The sequence below is a fragment of the Rhea pennata genome, chromosome 4, assembly GCF_028389875.1.
Source record: "Rhea pennata isolate bPtePen1 chromosome 4, bPtePen1.pri, whole genome shotgun sequence".
Taxonomy (NCBI): Eukaryota; Metazoa; Chordata; class Aves; order Rheiformes; family Rheidae; genus Rhea; species Rhea pennata.
This window is the reverse complement of record NC_084666.1, coordinates 10211699-10233546: the sequence shown is the minus strand read 5'-3', so window position 1 is coordinate 10233546 and position 21848 is coordinate 10211699. Positions and strand designations below refer to the sequence as shown.

The following is a 21848-nucleotide window of genomic DNA, read 5'->3' as shown; positions in this document are numbered from 1 at the left end:
ATCTTATCAACGTCTATAAGTATCTGAAGGGAGGGTGTCAAGGGGATGGGGACAAACTGTTTTCAGTTGTCCCATGTGACAGGACAAGAGGCAACAGGCAAAAACTGAACCACAGGAAGTTTCGCCTGAATATGAGGGGGAATTTCTTTACAGAACAGGTGGACCAGGTTGCCCAGAGAGGTTGTAGAGTCTCCTTCTCTGGAGACAGTCAAAACACACCTGGATGCAACCCTGTCTAACATGCTCAAGGTGACCCTGCTGAGCAGGGAGGTTGGACTAGATGATCTCCAGCGGTCCTTTCCAACCTTACCGATTCTATGATTCTATGATTTCACTGACTGTCTGCAATTAACCAACACTGTGGGCTAAAAAGTTAAGATAAGGGAAAAAGCTAGCATTTTCAGAATGATGGACAAAACCTATATGGATAGATATGCTGAATAAAGCTTACTTTATGTATTTGGGGAAAATGATTATGAATCCATATTCCAAAATGTGAAGAAAGAAATCTCTGTATGACTTCTTTTCTTTTTGTAAACTACTCAAACTACTCATCAGGCAAAGCAGAGAAGAAAACATTTCATATACTAATCATATATACATATATATAGACAGATAGATAGATAGCATAGAAAAGCAATTCTCCATCTTCTTCACCTTAGCATACCCATTGTCACTCCTTCCATAACTAGGGAATATAGGAAGGGCAAGGAGACAGCATCACACTGCTCTTATTAACTAAAAAGAGCAGCATATCAAGACAAAATCCTGAAAGATACTTAAAAAGAATCAATACTTGCAGTTGTCCCAGTGGTTAATTAACAGATTTCTTGCACAGAAAAACTGTAGAGAGGGCTACAGCTCAGCAGTTTGTGAATTAAATTCAGTTGTTTAACTGCTACAGTATTAGTTATCAATTTCAACTTTAAGCATTAACGCACAATGGTTTAAAGCAATCTTTCCTCCTCTGGTTCTTTGATCTCCTTTGATAGTTCTCTGCTATCAAAGCATGTTCTTCAAAGCTTGCATTACCATCTCTGCCACCTTTATCTCTACCTCCATGAAAAGCTATGATCAAAATGACAGCATTTGAGTGCATGCAACTCTGGAGAAAATGAATTGTTCCTCTTTCCATTTTCTGATCTAACGTACCTACATTTTCCCTACCAAACTGTGCAACTGTAATTTGGTACTGTTTGAACTCCACAGTCTCACTTTATCCAATACACATTCCTGAAGTACTGCTTTTCCACTCTAATCTTTCTGCTGCTCTCCTCTCCCTTTCTTCTGCTGGCACTCAGAAACACAGGATTTTTCAGTTCAAGTTCCAAGATCCCCTTCTGATTTTTCAGGTGATTTCCAATCCTGTCAAAATGATCATACAGGAAGAATGTAGAGTCAGAACAAAAGACATTTCACACCGTACAAACAGGTGTTCCAGTGAGGAACAAAAAAGCTTACAGGGTTCACAGTTTTGGAAGAATAAAAATCCAGCTTAACTTTCTAGACTGGCCATTAGTCAGAATGGTTGTGTTTCAGCACCACAGATAAAGAGGGTGAAAAAGCATGAAATCTTTACATACTTGATTAATTGGTCTGACAAATGTTCTTCAAAATGTGAAATTCCTTTTTGCAAAACAGCCAGGCATGCAGCTTTCACACAGTTAACATGCATTTGTCTCTGCAAAATCTAGCCCTGGTAAAATTTAACCCAAAAGGAGGAACTTCATTTCTTTAACACTATGATAGTGTTAATAGGTGGAGTCAAAACATCAAAACCCAACTGACATACGAATTTCATTCCAGTAGGACCACTGCCTGAGGAAGGCTGCCAATCATCTCTGCCACCATTACAAATTCCTCTTGCTCCCCATCATAAGCTTACAGAAAGCAGGAGCAATAGAACCTATCCTTGCCTATATAAATTCACTAGTGCAGTTGCAGGGCTGAGCTATCTCCGCAGCACTGAGAGCTTCCTCTTACTGACAAATTTACAGGAAACTGCAACAATGGACTGTGAGTAAAAGTGGACTGAGAAGCCCAGCAACAGTGAGGCAGAAAAATTAAAGCATTAAAAAAATAAAGTAACATAAAACCCACTTTTTTTAGCCACAGCAAGCAGTCAGCTCAGTAGTCAGGTTCCACTCAGATCAACATTAGAGGTCATACATACTATACCGTCTTTATATATTTCTAGAAAATACTACATAAAACAAGAAAAAAAATGTTAAAATTCTACTGGCTTTGATGAACTTGAATCAGAAATAGGTTGAGTCTTACTGTTTTACTAATTCTACCAAATTCGTTTAATACCAAGCTTTTAGATCAATGGAAAATACATCCAATATATTGAAAAATTATATATCTGCCAACAGTACACTCTGCAACTGCAGATCTTAAAGGCAAAAGTGGAAATTACTCACAATAATCCTTTATGTGCTAGATAAGACACATACCTTACCTAGCACATAAAGGATTCATGTGAAAACAGGAATAACCATATATCAGAAATACTTCCAATGGCTGACCTGCATAATAATCATTAAAAAAAAAAAAAAAAAAAAAAAACTAATAATGAAGGAGTGAAATGAAGTCAGAACTACCAGAAATCCTTTCAGTGGCAAATGATCTCAAATTCTTTAAGCTTTAGCTGTCATTCCCCAGCTCTGCTTACTAAGGAAGAACTTGAAAAAAAAACCCACAAAGCCTAGTAGCTGAAGCTTTGCAAATATATATCCAGTTTAAAACCCAGAAACATTTCGGGTCAAAAACTTCAGAGTCTCTATTTATACTCTGCTGCGGCTAAGCTAGGAACATCTATAGACATATTGTCGACTTGGGACTTCAGAAGAGGTAGCCAGCATTAATATGCCAAAAAGATGCCATACTTAAGAGAAAGAGTGTATCTATTCAAAACAGATCTGTAATTTTCTTTTGGTTGTTTCAGCAAACAAGTTGGCACAGTTACTGATGATGTATTGACACTGACTTTGGGATATATTTTGTATTATATATTGCTCAGCTGACTCTAGACCAAAGTACCACCATAAAGCACTTGATGTACACAGATAGCCTGTAAAAAAAAAAAAGATTAGACTCTGCAACTGGAATAGAACTGTCTGCAAACTCTCAGTATAACATTACCGTTTAACAGATTCTCTTATAACAATCAGCTCTGAAAAATAACCTAAGATGTCATACTGACATAAATAAGGAATTAAAATCAGTAAAGTTATCCTAGCATAATTCTCTTGGTGGCAATTTTAAGTATTTTTTTCTAGTGAATTTTAGAGGATTATTATTGAACCAAAAAGCCCCTCAAACCTATACAAGAGCAACCATCTAGTTACCTAGATGAGCCTATACCAGTCGGACTGTACCAGTAGAACAGGTAAAATTATGTCACACAGGCAAGCCCTCCAAATGGTGCATTTTCCCCATTCTAATTCTCAAAATAAGCAAGTTTGAGATGCACGTAGCCAAAGCATTAAGAGTAAAAAGAATCACATAATGAAACTATTCCAGATGCATCTACTTCACATTTGGGGGCAAGGTTAGTAGTACATTTTTTGTGTTCTCCACTACAAGACCCAGCACAACAAAAAGCACACTTGGTCACATACAATTCCACCCAGAGTACTTCATTACTTAGAGAAGGCTTAATTTAATTACAAGATTTCAAATATGTTGAAAATAAGTTTTTAAAACATTTAAAATGGAAGGCAAGTTCTTGAACATTTTTACTGTGTGCTTATCACATTTCTTAAAATAAACTTGAAGACACATTATCAAGATAAGACTTCCACTCTCATTTAGCATTCAAACCAGATGGACAGGTTCTTTGTTCCTTTTAACAGTTCCCCATATGTAAGGATCTTGTAAAGTAGACTGCAAAGTAAGTACTTCCATGATTATGATTAAATGACATCTCTCACAAGTGTTTGTAGCAAAATTTATACAAGAACATAGTAAAAATCACGTAAGTGAGTTGAAGTACAAGTGTGATTGCCAAAGTCCTATTCCTGCACACAGCTGTACTGCAGACAGCTGCAAAGGGAGTTTCCACAAACACACATAGAAACTGAAAGTAGGAGTTTCCACAAATACTTATTTCCTTGGCAGAACTTTTCCTCTCTAAGATAATACAGTTGAAACAACTTTACTGCTAGGCTAGTTAGTGATGAATTGCATACAATTCTATCACCAATGTACTCTATGATTTAGGAACTAATCTTGGACTACAAAACAAGTTCTGCTTACATGTCAAAACATCTTTTGATATTTAAGCTAGCAACTATTGAGCTTTAGTAAGTAGAACACCTAAATACAGTTTATTGGTTTACAAGACAGATTCAAATATTTGCTGCTGATTGTAAAGCGTATCTGATCCATACATTTAACCAGAAGTAGTCTCACTATACAGAATTAACTGTGATGATGGGAAATAATTTTTCATCTTTTCTTAGAATGTTATTTAAATCAATCTAAAGAATATCAAGAGTCCTGAGGGGAGGTGTGGGGCTGGGACTCACCTTATGGGCCTACACTTACGTTCATCATTTCCTACCGTTTTTGATGCTAAAGCATTTTGCCAACATACACGAACAACATCCACCAGTTCAGTGTATACTGTGCTTTCGTAAGTTTTAAACAAAACTTAGGTCCAGGACTACTGTTGCCAGTTAAAGAGAATACTTCATATGTATATGCAACTTGGATGATATGATGGAGGGATGGAAAGGATCACTTAAAAAGCCCTAGAAATGTATAATCACACGCAGTGGCCTTCTTTTGTGCGACAGTTTGGACAATGTCATTCATTATATGTATATATATGTAAGTTAACAAAACAATTATTGAATGTAAGCATTTTTAAAGGATCCTTGGAATAGGATAAAAACCAAAAAAACAAAACCCACACATCCAAGTAAAACTTTCCAAGAAATAGCCTTTTTTTAATGTCTATCAGCAAGAAAAGTGAAATCAGTAGATCTATGAACTCCTGTTGGCCCCAGTAACAATTTACCAATTGAATGCTAGCAAATTCAGCAAGCCTTGCTTTAGAGGAAGCATTTGGTCACGTCACACACCAACCCTTCATGCATTTGAGTCCCTCTTCTGGTGGTGAGCAGTAAGATTATTTTACCTCGGTAGGCTGATGGCTGCAAATAGCACCAAAAGAGGAAGATCCTGGGAAAACAAGATGAAACACACATTTTCTACTTTTATTTTGCCTATAAAGACACTATGTGATATGATTTAAAGACAAAAGCATAACTGCAAAGACTCTTCCTCTGCATTTTACTGCTGTACTACATGGTAGATGGTGCTAGTTTTTAACCAACAACACAGCAGAGCATCTCAGAGATTGCTCTTTTCATACTTGGAAACTCTGACTAGGAACAAGAATCTAAAAACAAGTTACACTTTTGTGGTTATCAGCTTATAGAATTAGAAACCCCAACCAACCTATGCTGTTAATGGACAGTCCCCACCTCCAAGAACTTTGAAGTCCAGACAGACAAGAGAGCAGGAAGAAAATATTTGCCAAAAGCTAACTGAAGTGTGAAGATGAGTACTGTGCCCAAAGCCTCACACATGCAAGCAGCTGTACCAGAAACACACAGCTTCTTTAATCTGATTCCAGTTACTGCTTCCTTTTAAATCATGATACGAATTTCTCTAAAGGATGTCATAAGCCTTAAGAATTTTGCCACTCCCATCTCCAACCAGCCAAATGGCTAAATTATAATTGGCTGGAGTAAATGGCTATATATATAATCTTAAGTCTGAGTTATTTCACCCATTTAATGTATTCCATCACTGAGGTAGATATTTTAAAAGAAACCACTCACCGAAAGGAAGACTCTTTCTAAGCTCATTTTTAATTTCTGCAAAAGCAGAACTCATCTGTACCCATCAGCTCACACATAGCTGGGATTATAGTGATAAAATTTATTTTAAATTGAAACAAATGTACAGGGCAAGGCTGCCCCCAGGAAAACAGCAATAAACAAGTAATTTTTGTTACAACAATATGAGGGAGCAGAGTCCTTTCTTATCATTTAAAATAGCAGTAGAAAGGTATAATCACATGCAGTGGCCTTCTTTTGTGTGACAATTTGGACAATGTCATTTTAAATTGTCATAGGGATATCTTTTACAAAAATCATGTGTTTCAGAAACAGAAAATGACTAACATATTTTTTTTAATATCCCTTAAATCTTGTTTAAATGAACTCCAAGAGCAAGGATTAGCATGACATTGATCTACTCCACTAAATTTGTAGATGCACAAGTGAGCTCTTCCCAGTCTATTTTTCAAGTACAAAAGACATTCATACACAATACTTCATAAGATATGTAGAACATCTTATTTTACAACACAGGCCACAGTTTTTCTGATCAAATATATTACTGGCACAGTGCTAAGCTTTGCAGACAGTTTTATGACCAGGTACTACAAAACCCAGATTATAAAAGTAACACAAACACATGACAGTGAGATAAGCCAAAGGCTAGGAGCTAAAATACAAATTCTAGATTCTCTCTTTCCATCTAATCTTGATGTTACGTAACTCTTCTCATTAGATCAGCTCTTCTTCTTCTGACCTCTTTCAAAAAAAAAAGAAAAAAGCCCAAACAACCCCCCCAAAAAGCAAAACCCAAACCCCAAAACCCAAACCAAAAAACCCCCCAAACAAAAATAACCCCAAAACAAAAAAGACCCCTCAGAACCCCAAAAAACGAAAAGAAAAACCCCAAAACCTCAAACCACAACACCCCCAAAACAAAAAACAAACCCCCCAAAACAAAAACAAACAAACAAACAAACAAAAAAAATACCAAGAGGCATATTCTTACAAAAGCTTTTATAAGGGTCAATGCATTAACATTTGGAAAAAAAGACATCGGAAAGCCAAGGATAAGGGGAATAGTAATGCACATGTAATTCAACATCCTTATAGTGGTGATCAGTAATACTTCAGAGGAGGGGAAAACAAACAAAGAAAAAAACTCACACAATACATTTAGCCTAGAGCACAGTACAAAAGATTGAAAAAAACTAGGAATAAATAATTCCATCTCAGACTCCAAAATCTCCAGCATTTCAGATGAAACCAATAAGCCCCCGAGCTGCCAGTTCTCAACGGCTGGCAGAATATTTTACATGTTTACTCTGTTCTTAGGCTCTTTTGTTGGCACTCTGAAGATCTGACTCCATACAGCCATTCCTATTGTCCCAGCAAGTGCTCAAGAGCATCTGTAAACAGGAGCACTCACTTTAAAAGTTATTTCTATTTCTTTCCCACCAACTTTCCTTTGCTAAAACAAGAGGTAGGGACTTACTCCACCCAAAGCTCAATCCTAGCAGAAGCCTGGGATTTCCACATGCACTGTACAGTCCAGTTAGGTTTACATGATACTGTGAATCATCTTCAAATTAAAGGAAGGAGGTAAAAATTTCAAAATCCCTTCTTAAGCATCTAATGGCATTGTTTATTCTTTCCATTCTCACAGTTACATCAAGCAAGGCACGGAGTGTTTGGTTGACTTATAACATCACTTACTTTTCACCCCCAAAACTTACTTTTTTTTTGTTTTATAGCTCTTAAATAAATGGTATATGGTGTAAAATGCAGTAACCTTACTAAGCTTCTAATCAAGATGAGCTAAAAGAACACACTGCCTTCGAGCACCTTCCTTCCTAACAGGATTCTTTGAAAAGCTCTTTCCAAAGAGTGTAGCTAATCCTCTTATGGGGACAAACTGGTTATGGTAGAAGGGCTCTCTTCCTCAAGACCTCCTGAAACCTTCAGGGAGTCTGAACAGCATTCTTTCATTTCCAAGCTCTGCTACTCCATACAATTCAAACTTAAACTTACATATGGCATTATATTTCCAGCAGAAGCTTTTACAATATTTATACAGCATCTTGCTTCTACACACATCTTAGATATTCTTAAGACATTACAGGTATGAGTCACTTGCTTTACACAATGAAGGGCTCAAGCTGGATCTCGCTTACACAAAAGAAATTCAGGAATTTAGGTCAATGGAATTAGTCTTATTTGAAACTAACTAATCAAACTTGACATCTTTGTGCAGTAAATACAGTAACAGTTCACCCAGATCCAAGCCAAGTGATAGATCATACATACTGCAGATGCATTGATTCAGCTGTACGTGTTATTGGCACCACAGAATAAAAGATCTACAGATGCTGAGCTTCAAGGAAAAAAGTACTGTTTCTGAACACTTTAAAATACAAAGATACTCATGAAACTTTATACAGCATCTGAAACTGGGGTGATTGATACACTTAACACTAACAAACTGCATTTATTAACTATCTCAAAGTGTAGCTCTATTGTAAAACTTCTGTGCCACATCTGCCTTCATGAAAAGAGGTCTCAGCTTTACAAGTGTGCTAGAAAATAAACTAATTCATAGTTTTAACAAGTCAGTAAGAACCTTTCTTCACTTTTGAAACCAGCAACAGGAAAGTAACAACAAAATAACTGCACTTTATTTCCACTGCTCCAGTGCTACTTTCTTTTGCTTTCTCTCCTGCATAGTACTCCTACACCAGAGGACTGGCAGCTGGCATGGTACAATCTCAAAACAAAGAGCACTATCACTGCAACAGTCATACTTGAACTGAATGGGAGAAAGTAAGCCTCAACTCAGAACAGAGAAAATACTAGAAACTATTCAGACTCAAGTATAAACAATTGATCTTGAGAAGGTTCCTGTTACAGCCTGTATATCCTGAAACCTTAAGGCTCAAATTTTGTGGTCATTTGGAATGCCATATAGTTTTGCTTTATCATTTTTCATTCTACTTCGTTAGAGATGTAATGGTTCAATTAGAAATCACAAGGAACCTATTCTCCAAGACTCACTATCTCTTTTGATATTTTGGCTCTTCTCTAGAACACCATCCTCAGTCCTCTTCATTTTAATAAAATTCCCTTCTCCTCTTTCTAGGTGATATAACAAAAATGTTGCAACATAAAACCATCAGACCTAAGGACACTGCAAATAGAAAACAGCACTATAGCTTATCTTCTTATTAACATGGGATTACGATCAACACATCAAATTCATCTTCTGCTTTTCATGTGGACTTCCTGTGAGCATTTCAAGCCAAATCTTCATCTGCAAGCTGCTCAATGATCTAAAAACACAACAAAAACAAACTAGAAAAAGGTGAAGAAGACTGATCAACATCATTGCTACAACTGGTAAAGACTGTGGAAAGCAGAGCTTTCTCACAGGTTACCTGAGACAATAACTGCCTCTTCCAAAAGAAGGTAAGAATGACTTTGCAACTCCTGATTCACATGTCAGATGCATTTCTTTCACCTACCTTCTCAGTTAACACAGAGCAGCAAGTATGTTTAAAAGTAAAAGCCAGCCAGACCACTAGACTGCAAGCATTTTGTCATCCCATTAGGGCTAGGGAAATGAGAGAGAATGAGTCACACACAACAGTCAAATCTCTTTAACATGTTGACCAGAACAGTACAAGTGGCCTAGGCATAGAACCACCTATCCAATTGATTTCCTCCTTCCTATCTAAAGTGCAAAAGAACATTCCAGGAGGGAAAGGAATTCAAGAAAGTTGCCAGCCAAAGGGTTTCAAGCAAAAAGACTTTTGCTTGCTACATTTCATAGCAAAAGCACTGCTGCAAATCATTTCTGCTCAGCTTTCAATAGACAAAACCCCTCAATCAAGCCTCAGAGCTTCTTGGAGTAAGACCTTCAACTCTAGAAGAGGTCTAGTTCCCAGATCAACAGCCCAGAAGTCAGATTCCTACCTCTAAGTAATTATTTAGAAAAGCAGCATGATACTGTTACAGCCTTTTAGATCATAGGTTAGCAGATCTTTAGCAATTAATATAATTCTCGCTAATCCCTTACCACCCACCAGCCTGATTTTTCTGGGGAGCTGGATCTCATCCAGTGTGCTGGCACAGGTGGCACTGGCAGCACTGCAACATGCTTCTCTTCCAGTCAGGTACCTTTATAACCCCAGCAATCCCTTTACTCCTCTAGGACCAATGAGCCACAGCATTAGGCAGTTCTGCAAAGCAGAACAACTGCCAGGCAGGCAGGAGGAGGAACAGGCATCACCACCCGCTGTGGGAGGAGGGATGCTCTGCAGCCACAGAGAAACAGTCTGGCAGCAGAGGTACAGCAGGCACAGTGCCAGTACTACAGATAGTTTCAGCATGTAATCTCTCTGATATCACTTAGTACTGGGTATACTTGGAAATATAGCGTTTGCCATATTATCAGCATTGTTTCCATCATTATTAGAAAGGTTATCTGCACCTCAAAACAAGGGATGCATGATTCAGCAAATTCACCCATTTGTCAGATAATACCTCAATTTGCCCTTTCAGACTCTTAGATTTAGGCTTTCTGAACCATGGCATCTTCAGAACAGCAGTGATATTTGCCCAGGGACAGATGTAACGGCTTCCTTTCCTGGGGAAGAAAAATGACTCACTGAAACTTTGAGCTCTGAGGGAAAAAGAATTTCACTGCGAGTTCTTCCCATAACATTTTCCCCAAAATACAATAATTTCCTCTAAGTGGCTAGAGAATAGTTAGGCTACCTACCTCTCTTCTCAAAGCTTAACTTGAAAAGTACATTTAAAGTATTCTCCCTTTCCTTTTCAGCTTTCCTTCACTCCCTCCGACATTGCAGTTAGACATCAAATATTTATCTAGCATAATCCCAGAAGTCTGAAGACCATGCTTAATTTATTCCTGAATAAGAGAACACAATATTGATGGTGGGGCTGAGGTATTTATGGTTCAGACTATGCATCAGCCTATAATTTGTATGAGTCTTCCTTCATCCAGGATCACAATTCTATTGTATATAATCCCACTAGTACTCTTTAAGGCAATTTTCTACCTCCCGCTCCTTTAGGAGAGGCAGTACTACTCTTGAAGTAAGCTGTTTTAATCAGTTTCTTCGTCCTGGCTGGAAGGAACATTTTGGCTTATCATTAACCCTCTTTGGTTAATGTTATGTGAAGCATATTTATCTAATTATGTTCCTAATGCAAGTCTCCAGTTTAAAATCAAAGAAATCAAAGAAAGTACTCCAGAAATCAAACAATGGAGAACAAACACAGGAACACTGCATGCTGCTACAGGTGGTATGTCCACTTTAAGAGTAGAAAGAGTACCTCCTGCACAGCAGGTAAAAAAGTCTGTATATACAAATCCCATTCCACTCACAGAAATATGCAGTTAAAACAGTGCAGTGTTTTGGAAACACCTATTTGGGGTGATACTGGACACTAATTTAGTGACAAGTTACAGTGGAAAGCTTAACTGTTTAAGCTTGACCGATAGAAGTTAGGCACCTAACAGCTACAGATGCTCAGCAGCTGTACAAATCTCTTTTCCCTGAACGCAGCTCTAACTGCTTAATTCCGATTATTCAAGTTTACCAATAAGGATCAGCCTTGATTTAGCTCATCAAAGGTCCTATTGACAGAGGAGAGGCTTACAGACTGACAGCCTAGGGTTCTCTGTGCTAAATATTTCTCTAAATCATTATATTATTATCAGGGCATAAAGTTAAAAAAAAAAAAAAAAAAAAAACTTCTGCGAATACAGGAAAGTACCAAGAACAAAAGATGACAACTAGCTCTTCAACAAATATGTGCATCTCAGAGGTATAGTTTTATTAGTGTAAGAAAAAGCTAGACGCAGTCTTAAATACAGAGCTTTGGTCAAAACAGTATGATTCCAACCAGTGGAATCATACTGTGTAAAAATCTGTGTAAAAGGCTTAGGGGTGTATGTAATGAGAGGCAATGCCTAGTAACAGCCTAGGCCACCTCCGCAACAAGATCATATCATAGCGCTCCAAGATAAGAGATGCTCTCACTTGAGGAAGTAACGCTTGTAATATATCATTATATACTGTAAAGAGACTCAGTTCAAGTTCCAGTTTGGTCTGGGAGAAACACACAATTATGTGACATGTTGTAATAAAATTATTGTTAAGCAACAGCAAGATTTACTCTTTTTTTTTTTTTTGTAGGGTTATTGTACTGGCGACTAATAATTTAATTCTGTATTGCTCAGTTACAGGAACCGGCACACACGTTCTACATTCTGGTTTGAATGCTAACCTCAGCACTTAGATGCATGCAAGCAATATCTGCTAAAGTTAAGGGAAATTAAATAGACTCTGAGGTGGAATTCATAAGGACAGGAGATTTAAACAAAAACTTTTTACTTCACAAAAGACTTAACAATCTTAGAAAATATACTAACAAAGAGATTGTCCTGCACTCACATCATAATGTTAAGTAGTGTGGGAAAACTTTTAAATTAGTAATTTACAAGAGTGAATAAAACATTAGATTAAGGGCCATTTCAAAGGGATTTTAACTTGCAATAAGATTTATGTGTAAAAAATGGAAGGAACATTGCAGATCAGAACGAGTTTCTTCTTCTATATGTTCAGAGTACAACCCTCAAATCATAGTTCATGAGCCACTAACTCAAAACAGGTTGGTTTTTTTTTCTCCTCAATAGACTATTATTTATTTAACAGGAAAATATGCAAATATGTATCTAAAAACGACAATTTCCAGAATGATGATTAATTTCTATCACTACAGTAGCTGAAGTTAAAAATAGAACGGGGAAACAAAGCTTCCTACCAAACCACTATTTTTTTTTTTTTTGGTCTTACAAGCTGTATTTCACCAGACAACACTGAGGTGTTCACAACATAACCAGCTTCCGTCTCTCTCCTTCCTTTTTGTTACTAAACTGCTAGTACATGAAAAAATGAAAATGAGCAATGTGCATACTTTCACATTTACTAGAATGTGCTGCAGGATCTAAAATGTTGCCCTGAAGGGCTGTATAAAGAAGAAAGAGACAGTTCAGTGACAGATTCCAGCACAGTAAAGCGTGCTGCACCTGGAGAGAAAGAAGTTTATTTAGCTGGTAAGAATTGAACATGAAAATGGAGACTGATATGTTAAGTAAGATTTACCTCCTCCAAGGATGGTTCTTACTTGTTTTGTGTATCTCTAAATGAAAAATGTGATGCTAACACAAGATGAAGCTGGAGAGACATTTTATGTCACCTCAATTTAAATATATTTAGAATTAAGTCTTTCTCTGGGTTCTTGTTTAAAGATTAATGATTAAAATTGCACAGCACAGGCTCACCTAAATAGGAAGACTGCATGCTAAACTACCTTATGACCTTATTTCTATCTGCTAAAGCAGAATAATATCCAAAGATACAGCTCACCTGCCAATTTCAGGATGGCTAAGCTGAACAGTGAAAAGGTGCATTTGCACTGGGATTAATGGCAGAGTTTAGACCACTGAAGCCCAATCTAAATCCATGTTCTTTTCCCAATTGAGAGAAATCCCATACACCATCACCCTTCACATTTTATTTATTTTTTTGGCCATATAAATACTATATATAGGAACCCCAGATCTTCCTACTTCCTCTTGCTATCCTCTCTCCTCTCAATTATTTGTCTCTGCCTCAAACTCCTGATACGTCTTTTGCTTTTAGTCATGTCTTTATTATTCGAAAACTCACCATTCACAATGAGTCTTGCAGCACACTTATTATCTCTTCTTAGAGTAAAAGTTTAAACAAAGATCTCTGATATAGCAACAGATCCAGACATGCACACTGGTGCCACAGGACTTGCCCATCCTTTTCTTTCCAAGTACTGCCAAAATCAAGAATGAGGAAAATAATTCAAACTCCAAAATACAAGTTGTTTTTCTGCAGCATGTCAGGGCTAATCACTTAGCTGGAACTTGGTAATCAGTGTTTGGTCAGGGTGTCGGAAACATACAATCTTGCTGTGAGACAAGACATAAGCTGGAATATAAAAGCAGTGATCACAATACTAAAAATTGCCTCCCTTGGTAGATTTGTGGTCTGGATATCGTTGATGCTATTCTGCCCTGGGTTTGAGTAGTTACTTGCTAGAATTCAGTCAGAAGACAGACTTTTTTTTTCATCCTTAGTTGTACTGGGGTTGATACTTCATGTTTGAGTTTTAGCATTATGGTAGCACTGCTGTATATATGCAATACAGCACAATGCAATATTGCTGCATAGCAGATCTTCAGATAGTTTGTTTCTGGTAAGATGAAATGATTGACCTGTCTCCAATCTTTCTGTCCTGCCACCAACTTTAACAAACTTCTACTAAAATACTACATTCAAATGTATTATCATCATCAAGATAGGAAAGGAAAAAGAAAAAAAAAAAAAAAACCCACAAAAGAATTGATTCTCAATTCTCCTAAGTACTCTGAAACAACATAGCAACTCTTATAAAGGAACCAGCAATGCAGTTATTGGATAGGAGAGTGGGGGGGGGGGAAGAGGAAAAAACAAACAAAACGAACTTTAAAAAGTATGACAACTCTCTTGCAGTAAGCTATCAACCCACACGGCAAAAGATAGCTGTTCCAAAGTCTGTGAAATACTCATCTCCTTCACCCAGCATAAAAAGTGCTCCATCTATACAGAAACTCATGACTGAACTCTGCTTCTGAATAAGCGAAGTCATTAGATGAACTGTCAACTCTGCAAAAGTGCCTAGAACCTTGGAAAGACATATTTATCATATTCAACAAGTACTAAATGTTGCCTACTACTAAATTTGAGTCTCTCTACTTTTAAAGCTCCAGCTGCTATGTTTAGAGATTTGTTTCTGGGTTTTTAAAAGAGCTTGTTATCCTTCCAGTTAGAGGAAAGACTGAAAACATTGAACACATGTCCTGAAAGAACGTGAGTAATAAATGCTTGCATCTTGTTAAAACATATAAAGATATTTTTAGAGGCCTTGTTCATGATCTATGCACACTTCTGGGTGTTCTTGCCAAAAGAAAGAACAGAATTCTAAAATTTTGAGGGTTTTATTGATCAGAAATATTAAATTTTACCCAGCACGGCCATTAGATTTTTTTAAAATGATAGGGCTGATGTTTTGTCAAACTGCTTTGCCAAATTGCTTCCATGTGAGAGCTGATGGAAACTGCATTTTCATATTTCAAGGAAAATATCTGGAATGAAAGGTTTCCCATTTGAAGAGCCCTTACAGGCCAGTTCATAATTAAGTGCATAAATCCATGTTTCTCCTAGTGTTCTCACTAACAGTAAATACGAAAGAATAATGAAACAGAAGTCTCTGTTAAATACATTCCACTAACTTTCATATTTGGGGTTTGTAAATAACATACACATTTATATATACGTTGTGTGTGTATGTGTATATATATATATATATATATATACACATACACACACAAACACACACATAGATATATACACATATATGTATATATGTGTGTGTGTGTGTGTGTGTGTGTGTGTGCATCTCCCCACCCTGAAACCATCAAGAATACTAGTGAATTGCTTTACAGTGACATACGCAACACCTCTGTGCATGCCTGTGCCAGACACCTTGGTATACATAAACCTAGTATTTTAGTTGTGATGAGTGTATGTCATCAAGCCTACAGAGGTCATAATCTGATTACAAGGACCATTGTGAAGCTTTTGTAAAGTGATCTCAGCACCATGTACAGATACAATTTTCTAGTTATTCCATGACAGAGAGAGTGAAAACCATTTCCATAGTGTCTCTTTAGGCACCTAAATCCCCTTGGAGATAGCAGGAATTATCACGGTCATTCCTAACTGCTCAGATACCACAGTATACAGTATCACTGCCCACATAAATTAGATGCTTCAAATCTGTCACTAAAAAAAAAATAGAATGCACAACTCCTGGCATTCTGACCTAAAATATCCATGGAAATAATCTGCAATTACAGTCACAAACACAAATCTCACTCACAGTGGAGCAGCTGTATCTAACTATGGAAAATAATTCTTACCCTTTAAAAACATAAGAATCCAAAGCTAGCATGAATTGGAAAGTTCCTGATTCAACAAATTAACATTAGAAGAGTATGAGAGGAAAAAATAGAATAAAAAAACAAACACTTGTATTTCCTGAGAGACAAAACGTGTCTCTTGATTCAAATGTACCTACTGTCCTATTAGGACAGAAGCAGTCCTGATCATGTAATGCAAGATTAATGACGCATGGTTTGTCAGTCAAGGCTATAACTTAATAAAAATCCAGAAAACTGTAACAATAGCCAGTTTAATAGTGACAAGCTTCAAACTTAACAAAGGTGAAAACAGGAATCTCCTAACCTCCTCAGAGTTTTATCAGCAGCCTGTCCAAAAAGGTAAGATTGTAAGGAAGTAGAGGTCTGATCTCCCTACCATAATTATAGATCGAAGACGACTAATACACCAACGAAATTCAGTAAGCAGCTACTCCTAAACCTAGCCAAAAAATTACTTATTTTGGCCAATTATCTAGCTCAGCTCTTTGCAACAGTTTTAACTAACAGATCTAGAACATCCACTTTCTGTGAAGTGAAGAATTGCCAGAACTTCTTTAGGGAAGAATATTAGACAGCACTCTAAGCTCAAGTGCTAAGCTGACCCAACTGAGGCTTAGGTTAGATATCCCTGAATTAGTCCAATTAAATTAATGTGTGACTGGGGAGGGACAATACAATAGGAATCCAAGCTATTCTCTTCCCTGCTCCTCAAAACAAATTTTGGAGAAGATGAAAATAGAAGTTTTCCCAAGGACAAGTTTTGATTTCTGAATGGAAGACTGCACTCTATATTATGACTATTCTGCACTGTACATATTTAAATATATTTCTGCCAAAGATTCAAAGATGTGCAACCATTACAATGATCCCTTAAAAGACATAAGAACTGGCTCATTACTGTGAAGGAGCAGACATGCAAGTGCAATAAATATCTATTTCAGTTATCAGTGTGACTGATCGTACATATGCTGAGCTAAAGAGAGAAAAATCTAGTCTCTTTTTCATAGGAAGCCATGTCTCTGCATTCTCCCCTAATTATTACTTTGTCCTGTTTAAAATTCATCCCTTGCCCAGGGAAAAATAGTTTTCAAATTCCTGCATGTGTTAAATGAAATATGCACTGTTCAATCGCATCTCTTTTTAATAAAGGAATGATAACTTTCAAAATGGGACCTTATGGAGAAGATAGCATTTTTTGTGTTGTTGTATTCATCTAGTTCTGGTGGCTGCAGAGGCAAGAGTGAAAAAAACCTTCCTATAGGTCTTGGAGAAATACTGTGGAGACACATTACCCCTAAAAGTACAGTGCCCTGAGAATTCTATTATCTGATGTAGTTCAGTCATGTATCTTAAGCAAGCCATCTAACAATACATATACTTGTAACATGTAGTACCATAAGTAATTACTTAAAGTTTCATAATAATGATACAGTGTAGCAAGAAAACAACCCTCAAAACAAAAAAGACAATCCCCCCCCACCTGCAGACCAGAACTTCACTGTCTTGAATTCTTTTCTCAACATACCACAGCATAACTTCTCTAGACACTCTAGCATAAGATGAGGGGAAGATGCTTTTGTTAGTAAGAGTTTGCAATGGTCATCTGTAAATGTTACAGGAAACAAACCACATATGTGCATGTGAAAATAAGTAGAAAGACATGCTTTATTAGTATCATCTTCACAAAAGTTTATAATCTCTCTCAGATTAACTCAAAAGGGTTTTCTTTAAAGTCTTTCTGTGATTACCAGACTCCCAGCTCCTTTCTAGACAGCTTTTTACACTACAAGTTCAAAAGCAAACGTGAAGCATTCTCATCAGGAAATGCCTTCCTGAAACCAATTCACACACACACACACACACACACAAAATAAAAAATAAAAAAAAAAATCCATCACACACACTACGAGAATGCTTAGCTATGCAAGAGAGGAGTGGCAGCCTATGGAGGTCTAGGAGGTGATTTTCTCTCCTCCCTCAGAAATCAGGAAATATATCACCCCTGCCAAAGAGGCGAGGTAGCTGTTTCTCAGCCTTTTAAGACATAACAGTTTCCTTCTTGTTCAGTCATTTCATGTTGCTGCACCAAAGACCTCTAGAAGACTATCACAAGACCAAATGCATTGTGGAAGAATCACTGAATCAACAAATACTTGTAAATCTAAACAAAACCAATTCACCCTCAAAGCCTCGTGCTAACTCCTGTAAGGCTTTGTCACTGTTCACATAGCTACCAATCAATTCTTCTGAGATTGAGCTTGTGTAAAGTTTCCTGTGAGGACAGATGATAAGCCAAGATCCTGATCCTACAATAATAAAGATCAACAGTTTTACAAGTAATGGGGTTACAGTAATGGGAACTTACATCTGCAAGTACTTTCAAGACCAGGGCTTAAGCCAGCAACAATTAACTGACATGATACTTGCAGGGCTGCACATTCCAAACTTATGAAACTGCTGGATAAACTGACAAAAGAGTAACCCAGTGTCTAATATCTCATGCCAGACAAATTGAAAGATATGCCAACATTAAGACAATACTGTCAAGTTAAAACGCATACCTATTACTGCAATCTTAATGTATTGCAAGAAGCATATTGACAATCTAGCGGCAATGGGTTGAAGAGTAAACAATGTAACCACAAAATTTTATGGATGGCAAAAACACTTCTCCTGCAGGTAAAATGACAAACATGTATGTGCCTTTTGGTCTGAACTTGTTTTTTCATGTTTGTGTTTCAACATCGAGCTAAGTAAGTTAACAGCTCTGATGTGTTTCCATTTCTACTTAGTATGCATTAACCAAAGTAACTGCCATGTGTGGTTTTCCACCAAAGAAAACTACTTGTCCTCTGAAGTAGAAAAATAGCTAGGAGACTTTGCTTACCACCTTTTTTCATAGGTTAATCTTAAATTTTCTAACAAAATTAGACTGGAAATCTGGACTTAAGAGGCCATAGAAATGGGTGTTCATCTGCTCATGGGAGCTTACGCATTCACGGTAAACTGATTAGACTGGTCTCAAACACAGAAATTCTCACATAGACAGACCTGACTGTTGTGCCTGCAATCTTATTCATTCTTACTGATGAGAAAAAACTTCAGAAGTATTTTCTAGAACTGGCTTCTCTATATTTCCCTCCTCTACAACTTCCAAAAAGCTCTTTATTTTTTGGTCTTTTTAGCATGAAGATTGTCATGCTTTGTGCAGAAGTTTATGGAGAGCTGTGAGATTTTAAAACAAAAAACATACAAACAGGAAACAGCATTTAACCCACCACTAAGCTGACCCAATAGTGACTCTTCAGTAATGGAATACTGGCAAGAAGTTTCTATTAATCAGCTCTCTTGCAACAGCAAGATGGCTTCAGAATACAGTAACAGGAAAGGAAAGAAACATGTGTTATGCCTAGAAGAAAAATAGCATGTTAATGAAAAAAAATCTGAATCAAAGAAACTGCAGAGGCTCTAGCTATACATTTCCTGTAAAAAACAAAATTAAAAATAACAGAAAAAGTGTATAATTGAGATATAAATTTACTTCATATCCCCATCCCCTGGGCCATAAACCACTGAGAGTGAATGAAACTGCTTTTGAATGAAAGCAATTGCAAGAAATTGAAAAGTTTTTTGATATTTTTTTTGAATAGAAATTGGCTTTTCACAGCAGGAAGCATACCAGTTTAATACAACTAATTTCATACTGGAAATTGAAGTCCTGTCTGTGTGTACACACCAGCCAAAGCACACACACCAGTAGGAGAGGCTCTTTGATATTATCTCGGCAACTCTACGTTGTCCGTAATGATGAGGTTAGACAAGGCTCAAGGATGGTTCAGTCCCACTACTGACTCAGTCTTGGCAAGCATCAGAAAGAGCTACAGAAAACGCGTTACAGAACAGAGAGAGGGAAACATTTTCTTCTTCTCAATTCATTCTGGACAACAATATCTTTAAGCCGCTACCAATCTGCACTTGTCTTCTCTGCTCCTTAGTGATTTATGTAGTAAAAATCTGTAAGCAGAACAGAACCTTCACATAGAGTTGAATGGAAGCTGCAAACGTAGACTGACAGTGCGTACCAAGTGAGGGTAAGAGGGCTTCCAAGTTCAAACGTGAGGTCTGGGTGGCCGAGCAATGCCCGGAGTCCTCCCTCAGCCCACCTCAGGGCAGCGCCGTTCCCAGGCTAGCCGGGACCACCGTCCCCGTCCCCAAAGACGCCAGGCTGCCCAGACGCCAGCCGGGCTCCAGAAGCCTCCACGCGTGATTTCCCGCTGAGGTCAAGGAAACGCGGAACAGCCTCGGCGCCAGAGGGGGCGCGGGGCTCGGCCCCAGGGCGCCCGCGGCGGCGGCGGGCCCGGGCCGCCGCAGCGCGGCGGAGCCCCCCGCGGCCGCGCGCCCTGCCGCCCGGCACGAGGCGGCTCCCGCCCGGCGGCCGGGGCCCCGGTGACTCACCGGACTTCCCCGGCGCCCGTTACCGCCGAGCCCGCCAAGCGGCGGGATGGGGGGCGGCGAAGGGGGAGGGGGGGCCGCGCGGACCGTTGGCGGGGGGGGCGGCGCGCGTGGACCGTTGGCGGATCGGCGCGCGCGGACCGTTGGCGGGGGGGGCGGCGCGCGCGGACCGTTGGCGGGGGGGGCGGCGCGCGCGGACCGTTGGCGGATCGGCGCGCGCGGACCGTTGGCGGGGGGGGCGGCGCGCGCGGACCGTTGGCGGGGGGGGCGGCGCGCGCGGACCGTTGGCGGGGGGGGGGCGGCGGCGCGCGCGGACCGTTGGGCGCTAACGCGCCATGCCCCCTTACTCCCGCGTGCCTCATGGAGCCCCGAGGAGGCGATCGCGGGCACGGGGGCTCTTACCTGGGCGCTGCCGGGGGCGCGGCGCGGCGCGGCTCGCCTCAGCTCCGCCCGCCGCTGCAGCCGCCGCGCCGCCCTGTCATGCCCGAGCCGGCCGCGCAGCGAGAGCGCGGCTCCCTGGCGGCTGCCGCGCCCAGCGCCCGCCCCTTCCTTCACCTGCCGCCGCGGGCGCCGCCTCCCGCCGCCGCCGCCGCCGGGGCAGCCCTCGCCGCGCCGGGCTGCGCTCTGCCCCCCGCGGCCGAGCCTGGCTAGCCAAACCCCTGGGCCGTACCTGCAAAGGACGGTGCGTGCTGAGGGAAGCGGAAGGTGGCCTTCGACGGGGACCTTTACTTGATTAAAAATTCGCTTCATTCTACTGTGATAGATTTAAGATATAATTTTGTGTCTTTCGATATTTTGGATCACCCCCTCTCCCATTTTCCTCATATTGCTTCCCAGATTTATTTTTTCTAACTGAAAAGGTGAAAAAAAAAATGTTAGGAGCAGAAAATTGAAAGATTAAAGTGCTATTTAAAAATATAAAGAATCTCAATTTGGAATATCTTACCAAAAGGCTAGCTAAGAAAAAAAGGTTCAACAGCTTAGAATTCATCTTTTCTCTTCTTGTAGAAACAAGATATACAAAGTAATACTACTACTGACTTGTCAGTTTTAACTCCACTTACATTTTTTACAGGAACACACCTGAAAGAGAGCACTCATAAAGGCAATACTGCTATCTAAATCATTGATTTTTGCATAATTCTGAAGATTCTTTTGCTGATTACTCAGCTAATATTTTCATTTAGTTTGAAAACCTTTAACCTTCACAGTGGCATAAGAATGGTTTCTGTGGTCAGAGAACATGTTAGTGTGACACTTCCCCTGAACGCCATTTATAAGTATTTTTCTTTGTCTTTCACAAACCTTCGAAGTGTGGCGTATCAGAGAAAATCACCCCTCTGAATACAAAAGGGATAGTGCTTGGTCTTACAGGGCTTCATCTATTTTGGCATAAATGTTTTAAGTACAGCAGAGCCTATCAAAACCTAGCTAGGAAA

At 39.1% G+C, this 21848-nt stretch overlaps 1 protein-coding gene across 1 annotated transcript in view; it reads right to left on the bottom strand.

The window, feature by feature from the left end:
* SH3BP2 (SH3 domain binding protein 2) overlaps positions 1–20848 on the bottom strand; it is a 38795-nt gene extending 17947 nt beyond the window's left edge. Inside the window, exon 1 of the mRNA XM_062574548.1 lies at positions 20812–20848. The gene's annotated coding sequence lies outside the window, so the exon portion shown is untranslated. The remainder of the gene's footprint in view (positions 1–20811) is intronic.
* Positions 20849–21848: the final 1000 nt, after the last annotated feature.